The following is a 15956-nucleotide window of genomic DNA, read 5'->3' on the forward strand; positions in this document are numbered from 1 at the left end:
TCTTACAAATCAATGTTATAAAAAACTACAATAGCATTGTTTTTTATTAAAAAAGCAGTGTTAACTAGGGCGCTGACCCTTAACAAAAAGAAACATCAAGTGAGATGATGTTGGAAGAGAACTACAGCCCAAAGGCGGAAAGGAACTACAATAGCATTTAATTTATAGATATAATTAATGCATGTAGTGCTCTTTTAGTCCAAAAGGGCGTAGTTAATTAAAGGCTTTAGGCTTGTCCCATGTAGGCCCCAAGATTGATTCTCTCCACCTCAAATTATCTAATGGGCTTGTTTAGCATTGATTGGTCACCTAGAAAGATTATAAGAGGAGCTCATCTTGACAAAGAATTAAAGCCTGAATCACTATATTAATCTATCAAATCCTTTCCATTACAAAATAAATAAATAAAACAAATTACTCTTTTGACAAGACGTTTTTAACAGAAAAAAGATGCTTTTTTGAAATGCATGTATTTTGAAGGCACTAGATTTTTACCAGCACATCACCTAGCTATTGTTTCCACCCAAATACCCACGGATTATGAAGCCTTTCAGTGAAAACCATGTATTCCCTTAAAGCTAAAATCTGTTACACCATTATCAACAAGGCTTTGGATAAGCGTGTCATGGAAAGATGCAACCAAAGGGGACGTATCACTATTACCACCATTATAACGTTACACCCTGTCATTCATGAAATGACATTCTTATTGTCAAATCATCCATTCTTGATTATTGTTCTTCCCTGCTTTCCATTTTTCAACAAAACTCATCTCTGGTCCTCGTAAACAAAACAAAATCTTCTAGGATTTCTTGCTTCTTCTCTTCAAATTTTATTTTTTCAAGCATGGTTCAGTTATGATTGATGTACTTGATTAGCTCTTGCAAATTGATTCATCCATATCTTTTTCCCAGACCCACTAAGAAGATCCAAACATATAGGGACGGGGCAATCAGAAGAAAGAAAATGAAATATCCAATCAAAATAAACATAATGGGAGCTGTGTGAAAGGATAAGCAAGACATCCTTTCAATGGCAGTCCTCATCAGTGCTATAGTTTCATCATCATCGTCTAGCTATTTGTACACCAATTATTTACATGGATTATTTCCAAGCTGCAATGATTACTATTAATGATCAACTCCCAATCCTTTCTTCTTTAACCAGCTGCAGCAACCTTGTAGCTTTCAGAGTGACACTCACATTGCTTTCTAGTTTTGAGCGCACATGGAGGAGGAGGAGAGAATTTGAGTCAAATGGGACTGAAGAATACTGTAGATTTAGATCAACATTGTCAGAAGGAAGTGGGAATGAATAGTGGATAACAACAGCAACTCACACAGTTCCCTTCTCTATTCTGTGCCAAAATCTTAAATCATTATATCAAGAAGCAGGTATGGATGATCAGACCTACAATATATATTTACAGGCAATCTTTTCATAATCTGGTTTTATGTGGGTTACATACTAGTGCATTTAATTTTACATCAGTAGTATTTGAATTCCTGCACAGATGAATAGGTGATTGATAATGGTACTGGATCACAAAGTAGGATTTTTATGATTGTTTTTCAATTATGGACTGTGGAATTATGAAATCTCTGTTCAAGGTAATTTGTTTAGAACATATGAAACTATCGTCGATTAATATCCTTCTCTTAGAGTGGAATTATATTTCCAAATGAAATGGTCCATGCTCAATTCCCAGTTCCTTGCAGTGGTGTATTCTTAAACCCTCAGTTTCAGAAATGGTTCAAGTTCAAAGTCTAACTGCATTAGAGAAGACCCTGTAGATGCTCTCTGGTTGCAGATTTAGATTTATAAGTAAATTCTTCTTAGTTTGACTTCAAAAATCTGTACAGAACACTTGTATATCCTGTTGGAGAAAAACTCACTCAATTTAGTATTCAATGGGATTGGAAAAGTCATTTCCTATAAGGGAAAATTGAAAATACAACTCTTCACACTATACGGAAGCTGTAATAAAAATTGAGTAAATAAATAATTCAGATTTGCTTGTGTTAATGTTTGCAGATCAAAAAATTTAGAGAGATGTCAATATGAATGTATATTAAGGATTTTTAAATTTTATTTTATTTTTTTAATTTTTTTTGGATGTCATGATTCTGTATGATAAGGAATGCGGTCGAGAAGTTTTTTGTGAATTTGGTAAAATGAGATTGAATTTATGAACACATTCATAGTTGGTGTAATGTTTTTCACAGTTTATATAGTATTCAAATGATTGTTGTATGTTTTTATATACACAAAAATGACGTCATGAAATCTTTGATAAATTTGATGAAATGAAATCGAGTTTATGATAATGGGTAGGTATTGTCATACTTAGCATCAAAGAATAAAGTTTTTTATTATTGTTAAGCGGGGAAGGGGCCCAACCCATACACATCAACACTTAAGAATTCAGCCAAAAAACAAGGCTTGGAGAGTAAGCCCACCAAAATAGAAGAGTTTAGCCAATAATAACAACAAAATATAATCATAATAGTTCAATGTAAAACAGGAGCAACAAAAAATAACAACAAAGCACCTAGAACTAAGAACAACAAAGAAAACAATAGGGGTACTAAACTAAATGGCCCCAACTATCTAAAATGTCTTTTAATTCTTCCTCCACAGGAGAAGATTGCTATTATTTTTTGCCTTTGTCCTTCCAGTATTTGGCATAGTAGGGCCCTTTCTTTTCTTCCTCATCTTGATCTTCTTAGCAACTGTCACAACTTGCATAACACATTTTTGCATCAACCAACGGTTGATCTTTATCAAGTCCTCAATACTGCCCTCCAACCTCTTTACCCTATCCCTATTTATTTTGCATCTAAGACAATTTTGAGGTGTCTTTAGGTTCTCGACTCTCTCATTGAGGTCCCCAATCTCCATAGCTATCCAATCATAGCGTTCACTGGGTTCTCCTCCAATATCTTGATCCTCATATTCCCCATAATCCTCAAGTCTATTCAACCCTTCCAAGGCTTTATTAAATTGGTTTTCCATTAGAGTATAACAGGATAGAGATTCCTCTAGAACCAAGTTTAGTGGATCATCCCAAGTTTCCTTGTTGCTTGCAAAGTTAGTTTCATTGAAGGTAGAATCCTCCAACTGATCATCACGCTTCTCTTTTGGAGGGGCTTTTTGAATAGCCTTGACAATTTTGGCAATCGTAGACAATTTAGACAACCTAGCTAACCTACGCTCCCTAGAGGAGTTAGTAACAATGTCTTTAGCAGGCTCACTATCAGAAAGGTCAATGGGAGGGGGGAGGGAGACAACAGGGTCGTTCTCAATTGTCCTTGCCACTTATAGACTTAGAGCGACCACAACTAGGGTTTGTCTCAATTTGCTTGTCTTTTCTTGGGGTAGTCTTAGGTCCAATATTAACAATCAAAATGGGTGTATCACATCTTTCTTATTAGGAGAGATAAGAATATATTTTCGAAGGGAGTTAGCTTGTGAGGAAGATGGCAGATCATCTTTGAAAGCTATCCTTTTTTTTTGCAATTCCAAGGTAGAGAAGGGTTTTGATCTTGGTCATCAAGGGAGTTACGGGGAGGGTTGGGGTTAAAAAAAGGGGTGTTCTCCAAACAAAAATTATAAAGAGCATAAATTAGATCTTGATGCAATAGAGGGTAAACCCCCTCAAGCGCACATTTACTCATATAGGAAAAAGAAAAGAAAGGAAATTTACAAGTTTTTGGAGTCAAAGGTGATTTAAGAGGGGGAAGTGGTAACCATGAATCATGGTGAACCTTCCTTCTAGGGTAAAATACTTGATAAGGTGGTAAATCATAGTGCCCCAGGGAAGCGACAAGTCCCATCGACTAAACCAATTATAATGTCTTTCCACACATTCCCCTTCCTCCAAAAATAGTGCCATGTAATCTTCATACATTTTCTTTTGGCTTAGCTTGGGAACCCTTTCTTCTTCAAAATTTAGGTTTGTGCATTATGCTATGAGCTTCTCTAACACTTCTATCCTAACACCCCCAACCTCAACTCTTCCATTCTTCCAACAATTCATGAATTGTGAGGACAAATATTCTTCACTCCCAATCATGGCCTTAAAAGAGGGGTAATTCCTCCTCTATCAAATATATCCCAAACTTGGGTGTTTTTCTCTAGTGAACAAAAGGATGTCAGATCAACCCTCAATCTAGAGCCTCCCATGGCAACAACTCTTTTTTCCAAAAAGTAGAGACAGTATTAGTGGGACCCAAAACAAGAGCAGAAAATCTAGTGATAGATCTTTCTAGATAACCAACAAAGTAAAGATAAAAGTTGCGAACAAAGCCTTACTCCTTTCACCATGTGAGGAAAGCCTCATTATTTAATTTCCATTTATGAACTTCACCTTTCCATAAGTAATAATTACAACCCGTTGCTTTCTAGGTGTATTCATACTTCTTCCTTGTGCAAAAAAAAACTCCTCTAATGCAAGCTTTCAAGGGTGGATATAAACATCACCTTTACAGTCATTTCTTTGCCAAATAACAAAGCTTTTACAAAAATCATGACTTGACCGTATCACATCATCCATCACTTGGCAACTCAACACATTGTGTTGAGTAGCAGTCCACATCAGAATTATAGAAAACATCATCCCAAATATATTCTTATTCTCCATAGTTAACAAACCTTTCATTTATGGCAATAAATAAAATGATTTGTACATGGCCTGAGACTTCTCCTTCACTGGTCTAGTACTTTCACCTCCTAAATTTGAACCCTTTGATGGCTAAGGCAATAACCAATTTATTCCTTTTACTAAAAATATGTGTGGCCACCCAATTGGAAAAGCATCCAATCATATCCTCACTATCCGGCATGCAGTTCTTGACTTTCCATAGAGGATTGGATCTTGAGTTTATAATATCTATAATTAATTTAGAGTCCCCTTCAATTAGAACATTATTAAAACCATAGTGTAAAGCTATTTTAGGCCCCACCATAGAGAAATGGCATTTGCCTCATTATTGATCTTAATGTCAACATTTCTTGTATGTCCTTCTAATACTTTGCTATTTGAGTCTCTTATAACACCTATCATTGTAGCCACCCTAGGGTTGCCTTTGTTGTAATCGTTAAAGTTTAGTTTGACCCAATCTGGTCTAGACTTTCTCCATCACACATGCTTCCTAAGAATATGTTTGCTAACTTTGAGATTGTCCATTTTGCATGTAACTCCCCACTCCCTTTTGACTAGTAATTCCAGTAGTTGGGCATTTTGAGTGGCACTTACATGGTTCATAAGGTCAATGTTTTCTTTGACTTCATTAGACTCGCAATCTGGAAGACACCTTCGATGTCTTTGGACTCCTCTCTAAAAATGCAATTATTTCTCTACTTCCTAACATACCAAGCAAGAAATAGAGGAATTTGGTTCCATAGGTTTTGAAGAATTGGGTGTTTGAAGGGATAGTTGTCCTTCCAGGATTCAATAAGGCTCTTAATATTTCCAAGAAGCACCCAACTTCTATGCAAAGCTATCAAAACCTTATTCTAGATGCCCCTAGTGAAATCACAATGGATAAACAAATGATCCACCAACTCTTCTTGATGATGACAAAGAGAACATCTATTATTTTGCTCAAATTCTCTCATGACAAGATTGTCCATAGGGAGGATCTTGTTCTAGATGTTATTCAACCAGAAGTAAGCAACTTTTGGAATGATATTTCGGTCCCAAATAAGATTCCAGATATAATTCATGTTCCCATCATTATGATCTACCAAATTGTAGGTAGAGAAAATGTTGGCAAGAGACATTGTTCCGGTCAAGATCGATGCATGAGAGTTGCGTAGGAGTTGTCATTGATGGCAACCCTGTTCAAAAATTGCATCCGGTGTACATAGATTTGATTTACCAGAAGTCATATTGTTTATAAGGCATACGTCTGGAAGGTGGAACAGAGTAACCGGTATAACATGTGTACAATGTGCATATCTTGATTTTGATTGTGTAATTTTGCTTGTGGTGATTAAGGAAGATGATTCGAGGTTCAAGGTAGACTATTCCATAATCCTGTTATCCGGTGTTGATTAATGAGCGAGATTAAAGGTTCGGTATCCAATAATTTAGTTAGAACAAAACTATTTTGGTGTAACATGTGATGCAAAATTTTTGGGTTGAATTTGATGATTGGTTTCATGTTGGAGGTGATTGGGCCGACTTGTATGAAGCTTTTTATTATTTTTTTAGGTCCGCATATGGATTTGTGGATAGATTGAGCCAACTTAAGGTTACACGTTTCATGTTACACATTATGTAGTTTTTGGAAGCCATCATGGTAAATGATTCATTTTGTTGATGCAGATATATATGAGATTGATTCATTTGAGCATTTTGTAGGAGGAGAAGAGTCTAAGAATTCTGTATGGGAGAATTTGTGAAGGTTGGTGAATGTTATTGAAATTTTACGTGCTTCGGTGTAAGATAGAGAAGGAAAACAGAGAAAATAATCTGAATAGTTGCAGAAGTTGATTTGAGCCTAGCTGGAACTGCTTTTTGGCATATGTAGATGCTACACTTCAATTCACTCATTATTATAATCAATTGTAATCGCCTGTAAGGCAGTGATCCTTCCTCCGAGTTGTAGCCCTTTTGTATTTGAGCAGTGAGCTCTAGGTAGTGTGCCTGAATGCAAGTGCATTCCCCTTATGTAATATTATCATACTTCTGGCCATAGTATAATAATATTGTGGGTCCAAATCCCACCATGGTTTTTCCCTTTCCAGGTTTCCATGTAAAAATCTTGGTGTTATGGTTGTTTGGTTGATTGATTTATGTTTCTGCACTTTAATTTCATTCTTATGCATCTGATGGTTTAAGAATCAGCTTAACAAGTTTGAAAATTGCAGAACATTGATTCACCCCCCCCAGTGTTCATTGATTCTAACAATTGATATCACAGAATAGTTCCTCAGAAGAAGCCTAACAACTTGAGGAAGATCTAGAAGATTGAATCAATGGACTCCAGTTTGCAGAAGCAACTTACTATGGCCCTTTAAGATCTTGATGCAACTATGAAAGAGAAGAGTAGCTTGAGGAGAAGTTTGGAAGCAGCTGAAAATTTCATTGAATCTCTGAAGGAACAAGTCAACACATCAAGAAAGAAGAGAAATGAGCTAATGGATAAACTTAAGGAGAAAGAAGAACAAAGCATTGGAAATCAAGCCCTACAAGACAAGATAGATGAATGTGAGAAGCTTGCTAGAGAGAATGTAGTCTTGAGTAATGAGATTCAATCCATTGTGATGAAGCTGACAAAGGAGATTGAAGACAGGAAGAAGAATGAAGAAAATTTGACTCAGTCATTGAAGGATAGATCTAATGAATGTTGCATGTTGAACTATGAGAATGATCAATTGAAACTTGAATTGGTGCAATGTAAGAATGATGGACCAGAACTTGAAAGACGGATCATAATTGTGAGAGATGAGCTTTCTACTGCTAATGAGTACAAAGAAAAATTCAAAGCTATCTCAGCCCGGTTAGATGATATGTTGGAAAGTTAGAGACATGGGAAAAACATGCGAGGACTTGGATATGAGAAAGGAGAATCCTCTATCTCTAGATAAAGCAATCATCAGAAGAACAAGAAACCTTCGATAAGACAGCCAAGTGCCTATAAATTCAATGGTAAATGTTTCATTTGTGGTAAATTCGATCATATGGCAAGTCAATGCATAAATAGGATGATGAATAATGTGATGAATAATGGTCCTACCTTTACCGGTCAATGTTTCATATGCAACAACTTTGGTCATAAGTCAAACATGTGCAGAATAGCAATGAGAAATTTTTCAAAGTAAGAGACATTATGCTTGTGGAATATTTGGACACATTTCTAACCAACGCGGGATGAGACCAAATCAGATGAACTCCAGACCTATGCAAGGAAATGTTGTTTTCCATGCATGCAACAAATTCAGTCATAGTTCAAAATAGTGCAGAAGCAAGAATGTAAGGAAGAATTGTCCGATAGACAAGAGCAGATCATATGAAAAGGGCAAAGAAAAGGTTGAAGAAGTTAGAGAGCAGCATAAGAAGATGTGGGTTAAGAAGGAAGATTCAAATGTTCATAACTGCTCCACACTTGATTCCGGTGTTGGAACCTCATCTGATAACTAAGGCCAAATGCCTTAGGGGGAAGCTTTCCATGTAGATCTTTAAAACCCCCTTTCAGAGATTTGTAACTGGTCGAGGATGGATGCAGATGATGAATATTAGTTATACAAATAATATCCGAAAGATTTCATGCCTATCTAAGTATTAGGTGATGAATTCTTGAGAAGGGTATCCGGAAAGCCTTTAGGGTTGTGTATTTATTACAAATTAAAGTTCGGTTTTCAATGGATAAAAAGGCATTTTAATTTTTCATTCTTCACATTGTGAATGAAGAGAAAGAGCAATAGAGTGAGGCGAACGAGATTGAGCGGTAATAACTGAACTTGAAGTGATCAATTAGCGATTCCTAGCATCTGGTTGAATTTGAGAAGGTATTTATTCGTGTTCGAGCTGTTTTTATACCCTAATTTTGAAATCGCATCTGCATCTGGGGTTGCAACTCCGTTGGTAGTTGATATTACTGAGAGAGAAAGGCTCGTGTTCAAGAGACTTCCATTCAAATCCATTGAAGATGATCTGGAAGGTGCATTTTCCTCTGTGTTGTATGGCGTGCTATATAATGAAGATATTAGGACATACATTAACATCGAGGAGCTCGGGAATGCGGACATACTATCACTATATACCAAGCACATGATGGATGGAATGGGGAATTTGAAACCTGAATACAAGTCATTGCAAGACAAGGGTTTTATCCAATTTGTTCATTTTTTGGTGTTCGATGAACCCAAATGGGTCAAATACATCTTGAGCCAAATCCACGATGAGTTTGTATGGTTGGACTGACCTCACAAAATCATGAAGAAATCCATTCAAGTAGTAACCTATTTGAATGCAACTGGTGAGATCGTCGATCTAAGGAAAGTTCAAAATGCAATAGTGATAGTTGTCACCGGATCCCAATATGACAACCAGTTGATGACAATTAGTGATATAATTGAAAATGATGTGAGATTTTCCTCAATGGTAATTGGATATAAGGTGTACCAATCCAGCAAGCAAAACTCAGTATCTAGTACTGCTATATTTGCAGCTTATCAAATTCTTAAGGAAGAGAAAAGGTATGATCTTTGTGGAGTACTTCTCAGTGAGCTAATGAGCAACCTAAAGAAGATAAAGAAAGATAAGAAACCTATTTTCAAATTTGGTTCTCTGATTGTTTGCTTAGCACTTTACTTTCTAAATGAAATCCTCAGAATAGGAAAGGTTCAGTGGCCTTATGATAAACCAGTGGCAGTCCAAATCAAGGAAGGTTTGCAAGGATTGGGTGATACTGTAGCTCATAAATCTTCCATGTGGGGATACTTCAAATCATTCTAGGCAATGATGCAAAGAAGAGAAAGGATCCCAAAAGATATTGTTGAGAAATATGAGAACACAAATTTCTCTATGGTAGACAAGGATCAATGTCATATGGAGGTAGTTGAACATAGAATTGTTTGCATCATGCCCATGGGGTATGAGGTAAATGCAAATACAATTGATGCATATGCTCAAAATATATTGAGTAAGTCGGTAGATGAAAAGGAAGAAAGGTTTGGTACCTTCAAAGAGAAAGATCTTGATTTGGATAAGAAATTTACTGAACTGGCAATGAATAGGAAAGTCAGAAAGGAAGTTGAGGAGCTTGCTGAACAAATGGGAATATCAAAAGAAGTTGTGCAAAGGGTAAGGGAGCAAAATATACTGAAGGAGGAGGACATGGAAAAGCATAAAAATTCAAAACTAGTCTCCAATCCTCCCAAGCAATCAAAGTCTTGAGGAAGACCTAGTCTACACCTACCTCTGGTGCTCAAAAGGCTATTCCTCCACCCAAGCTTCAAGCCAAGTCGATTGGTGGAACAGAGAAAAGGAAGAAGGAGAAGTCACAAAGAGAGTATGTTGGAGTCACTGTTGGGGATATTGAGACTAAATTTGATGAAGTGGTGAAAGAGGTAAAGAAGACATCCACTTATGCAAGAGTAGTGAAGAAGCCTCAATCCGGTGGAGCCTAGCCGACAAAGAAACCAAGTGTTAAAGTTGAGCCATCTGGTAGAGCTAGAGCGAGAAAGAAGTAGGAGTCAGAATTGGATGAAGCTTTGAAATCCAGCAAAGTAGAAGGTACATATGATGTTGTGCCCCCAATGACTTTGAATAAAATAATTAATGAAGTGCTTAAGAATGGTAATTTGAAGAATGTGCCTGTATACTATGAAAATTTTGATGATAAAGATCAAAGAGCTATAGAGGAAGTAGTTGATCAGAACATGGATGTTTATAGTAAAGAATTAATATAATTATCATCCATGATACCCAAAAGTCTTTATGACATTTTGGATGCAAGGAGGCATATATCGAGTCTAGAGGATGAAATAATAAAGGAGTATGCATTAGTGAATTTATCCTCTGTCATTTCTAAAACTAAGGTTGTTAGATTGTTAAATCTTTCAAAGGAGAGATTCATAAGCAAGAAGAGGGTCAATAAACTTATGCTCAGTAAAATAGATGAAGTAAAGAGACCGAGATAATTCTAAGACAATTTTTGATAGATCGCAGAATTGATGTGAATCCAACACATGATGACACTCAACTAGAAGAGAAATCATAGGATACATCTATTGAACCGGAAGTGTATATAGTCATTCCTGATGAGCAGAAAGATCAAACGTCTGAGAAGGCCATTCTGGAAGGGCAATCAAATGAAGAGACCATAGTAGCAAATGATCCTGATAATACTAAAGATGATAACTTTGGTGAAGTTGTACAGGATCCTTCAGTGATAGAAGTTGTTTCAGAGAAGGCAGCTGAGGAGATAGATGATGGTGAGAAGGGTGAAAAGGATGAGAGTGCGGAGATGGAAACAAAGGAGAAAGGAGAGGAGAAGGATGATCGGGCTCCAGTGACAGTGGCAAGAGACACTATTGCTGACAAAGGAAAACAAGTTGCTACTGATTCAGATGACTTTGGTCAAGGGCCTATTGATTTAAGTTCCTTATCTCCGATTCAAGCATTAAAATTAGCAACTCTCACACAAGCTAAAGCTAGTGAGGACTTACTCAAGTCCCATACCACAGATAAAGAGTTAATATCATTGGCAGCAGAGGTATTTGAGAAAATTTTGCCATCATTTAAATCAGACACAACTGATAACCCCTCCGGTAAGCTTAAGAGTATGTTGAATGTTGTAGATTCTCATTTTGAGTCCTTGGAAAAGGTGACAGATACTAGAATTTTGAATTAGTTTAATGCTGTGAGATTGAAAACATTTTTTAAGATGATTGAGAATGATAGGGTCAGTTTAATAACTGCTATGAAGGGTATTCAAGATGCATTACAGGAAGGTGGTCATATATACAAGTCATGTCTAATTTTGCCAAAGTTTACTATAGACATTGAGAAGAAAATAAAAGAATATGAAGGCCAACTTGCTAGCATATCTCAGTCATATGCACCCCAATCAGTCCCAGCTAGAAGTTTTGAACCATAAGTTTCGAGCATATTGGATAAGATTAAGAGTCTAAACCAAGAGAAGGACAAAATTTTGGGTAGAGTAGGAGAAGTAAGGAGTCTTATCACTCCCCAAATAGATTCTCTGATGAGTAGCATGCAAGATGCTAAGGATTCTTTGGATAAGAGTGTTTCGATAGACAAAAGAGGAGCAAAAATGCATGCCTATATTTTTAATGGGATGATTAGTATTTTGGAGAGTTTGGAGAAGGCATAGGATAATCATTTATTGTCCCTAAGGAAAATTGTTGTAGATATTTTAAAAATTTTGTGAGCAACTATACATATCCATGTATATAAGTTTTGGCGAGATCCTTTCTTTGGCATTGTTTTCAAAGGGAGAGAGAGCGGAGTGAAAAATGGTGCAAATTCTCAGGGCAAGCTTGTTGAGATTGTCGAGTCTTGCAGTTTTTTGAACTTTTGGAGTTTTGCAATCTTGAGTGTACAGTTCATTTTTCGTAGTGTTGCAATCAATGCCAAAGGGGGAGATTGTTGGCAAGAGACACTATTTTGGTGAAGATCGATGCATGAGAGATGCTTAGGAGTTGTCATTGATGGCAACCTAGTTCAGAAATCACATCCAGTGTACAAAGATTTTATTTACCAGAAGTCATATTGTTTATAAGGCATAAGTCTGGAACGTGGAACACAGTAACCGGTAGAACATGTGTGCAGTGTTCTTATGTTGATTTTGATTGTGTAATTTTTCTTGCAGTGATTAAGGTAGATGATTCAAGGTTTGAGGCACACTATTTCGTAATCCTGATATTCGGTGTTGATTAATGATCAAGATTAAAGGTCTGGTATCCGATAATTCAATTAGAATAGAGCTATTTTGGTGTAATGTGTGATGTGAAATTGTTGGGTTGATTTTGGTGATTGGTTTCGTGTTCGTGGTGATTGGCTCGACTTGTATGAATATTTTTATCATTCTATTTAGGTCCACATATGGATTTTTGGATGGATTGAACCAACTTAAGGTTAGACGTTTCATGTTCCATGTTATGCGGTTTTTGGAAGTTGACATGGCAAATGATTCATTTTGTTGATATGGATATATAAGACCGATTTATTTGAGAATATTGTAGGAGGAGAAGAGTCTGAGAAGTCTGTATGAGCGAATTTCTGAAGGTTGGTGAATGTTACCTAAAGTTTAGGTGTTATGGTGTAAGACAAAGCAGGAAAATAGAGCAGATAAGCTGAATAGTTGGAGAAGTCAATCTGAGCCTAACCGGAACTGCGTTTTGGCATATGTAGATGGTACACTTTAGTTCACTCATTATTGTAAATTGTAATCGCCTGTAAGGCAGTGATACTTCCTCTAGGTTGTAGCCCTTTTGTATTTGAGCAGTGAGCTCTAGGCAATGTGTCCGAATGCAAGTGCATTCCCCTTATGTAGTATTATCATACTTTTGGCCATAGTATAATAATATTTTGGGTTCAAATCCCACCACGGTTTTTCCCTTTCTGGGTTTCCATGTAAAAATCTTGGTGTTATGGTTGTGTGGTTGATTTCTTTATGTTTCTGCACTTTACTTTCATTCTTATGCATCTTGTGGTTTAAGAAACAACTTAATAAGTTTGAAAATTGTAGAACATTAATTCACCCCCACTCCCCCCCCCCCTCTCAACATTCATTGATTCAAATAGGAAATTGAAAAGTTGCCTCTCAAATTAAGGGACCAAATAACCTCATCCATCCTATTGAGATCTAAAAATTGACAATCTCCTATGGTTTCCATAAATAGAGACCTCAACTCTCATCCTAGACGAATCTAAAAAGGAAAAATATTTCATCTAGGTCTAGCTTCCCTCCACTCCACATAATCGTACAACTTGACTTTGAAATGTTGAGGGAAAGGAATGCTAAGGTCATTAAAAGGGAGTGAAGGAGCACAATGCAAAATTACCCACCCAAATATCCTCCTAAAAGTTGATAGACAAACCATTTACCACCCTACATCTTAAACCTTGTTTTTGGATTCTCCTTGAGTTGAGGATGTTATCCCAGATCTTCAAACCTTTAGGAGGAGAAGAGCAAAGGAAATTTTCTATCCATCGGGTATTTGGCTTGCAAAATTTTAATCCAATCATTATTTGAAGAGATGAGATTCCAACCAATCTTTAGTAATAAGGGCCTTGTTGAAGGGTCGTAATCTCCTTAGACCAAGTCCACCCATAGATTTAGGTTTACACATAGCCTCCTGTTTTACCAAAGCTTACCTTTTCTTCTCCTCAACCCTTGTCCAAAGGAAATTTGTTATTATTTGTTCAATAATTTTTAGCAATAAAGGTTGAGATTTTAAACAATGATAGGTAATACATTGCGATATTCTAAAGGGTGGCTTTCAATAGCTAATACTTACCTTCTTGAATAAGCAATTTTCCCTTCCAACCTGCAAGTTTTCTTTGAATCCTCTCCATGATCTCATACCAGTAGTTTTCTTTTGGCTAGTGGAAGACCAAGGTAGGTTGTTGGAAGGGACTCCTTCTAATAGCCAAGGATATTAACAAGGTTTTCCTACAGTATAATGTCGGTATTGAAGAAATATAACATACTTTTGTTATAAATAATATGTTGGCTTGAAATACTAGCATACCTATTGAGGATCAACCTCAATTGATTAGCTTCATGAACAAAAGAGATACCAAATAGAATAGTTTCATCAACAAATTGTTAGTGTGATGCAAGGGAAAGAGAGGAGACAGGTTGAATACCTTTCAACTTAATTTGACCAATAAGTCTATGGATATTTCTTCCCAACACTTCTACAACAAGGATGAATAAGTATGAGGAAAGGGGATCATCATGTTGTAAACCCCCTTCACTATTGAAGAAGCCTTTCACCACCTTGTTAACTAGAACTAATAATTTTGGAGTTATCACACATTCTTTAAAAAAATGTACATAATATTATCACTAAAACCAAATTTCTTAAGGGCAGCAAGCAAAAAGATCTAGGATATGCAGTCGTAAGCTTTGGAGGTATCAAGTTTGAGTACCATTCCTGATTTCTCATTGTTCTCCATGGAATGGAGAATTTCATGTGTAGTGAAAACCATGTCAAGTATCTACCTCCCCTGCACAAAACCTTTCTAATCAATGGAAATTAACTTTTAGAAGGGGTTGAGTCCATTAACCATGACTTTAGAGATGATTTTATAAAAGGGAGGAATTACATTATAAACTAATAGGTTGTAAATTCGTTAATTCCTCCACCTATTCCTTTTTGGGAATGAGAGCGATAAAGGTGGTATTGTTATACTTTAATAGTTTACCTTTCTTAAAAAAAAATCATGATCATTGCCACCACATCATCCTTTACAATCTCCCAAAACTCTTGGAAGAAAGCAGGGGAAACCCATCTGGCCCCAATGCTTCATAGGCATTTAAGGAGAAAACAACATTTCTAACCTCATCAATAAAGATATGTCTCATCATATTTTCATTATCCTTAGCAGACATAATCTTAGGGATAGCCTTGAGTAGCTCATTCTACTGATCAATGGCCGCTATCCTATCCTTATACATGTCCTCAAAGTAAGAGACATCACAAAGGCCAATCCGTTCTTTGTCCCCACATGCATTACCACTAGCAACTCTATAATCTTCCATATGGTATTTCATGTTCTATGTTTGAGAGTTGACTAGTAAAAAAATTGTTTGTTCCTATCCCCCTCTTGAAGCCACTGAATTCTCGACTTCTTCTTCCAGTGGATCTCCTCCTTTTTCAGGACTTCATGCCACTCTTCTCTCAACTTCCTTTCCTTTAGAGCAAATTCCATCTTAGTCTAACCAAAAGCCATCATTTCTTGTATCTCTTTGAGCTTCAAAAGTAGCTAGTTCATTTTTTGGAAAATATTGCCAAAAGTATCTTTATTCCATCCTCTTACTTTCTATCTAATGATCTTAAGTTTAGAAGAAACTCTAAACATGGGAGTACTAGAAACAAGGCCATTCCACGAGGCCTCCACAAGGTTCTTGGAATCTAGATGGATCATCCACATGATTTCAAAATGGAAGGGGAAAGGACCTTTTATTGGGGCAAGATCCCACTGGAGAAGGAGAGGATTATTACCTAAACTAGTTATAGGGAGGGCTCAAAGTGAAAGACGTGGGAAGATATTCCATCCATTGGAAATTATGAACCCATCCAACTTAACATTAATGAGATCTATTCGACCAAGTGAAAAGAGTTTACTTGAGGTCAACATCCATCAAACCTATGCCATTTAAGAAATATGCTAGATCCACCATGCTATAAGAGTAGTCCTCCAACCCTCTCATCTTTTCAATGGGAAAAGAGGAGTATTAAAATTTCTG

At 36.5% G+C, this 15956-nt stretch overlaps 1 long non-coding RNA gene across 1 annotated transcript in view; it reads left to right on the forward strand.

Annotated features, from left to right (window-relative positions):
* Positions 1–959: 959 nt before the first annotated feature.
* Positions 960–15956, forward strand: part of LOC131078928 (uncharacterized) — a 92055-nt gene continuing 77058 nt past the window's right edge. Inside the window, exon 1 of the long non-coding RNA XR_009371575.1 lies at positions 960–1394. This is a non-coding gene — a long non-coding RNA (uncharacterized LOC131078928). The remainder of the gene's footprint in view (positions 1395–15956) is intronic.

The sequence above is a fragment of the Cryptomeria japonica genome, chromosome 2 (assembly GCF_030272615.1).
Source record: "Cryptomeria japonica chromosome 2, Sugi_1.0, whole genome shotgun sequence".
NCBI classification, from domain to species: domain Eukaryota; kingdom Viridiplantae; phylum Streptophyta; class Pinopsida; order Cupressales; family Cupressaceae; genus Cryptomeria; species Cryptomeria japonica.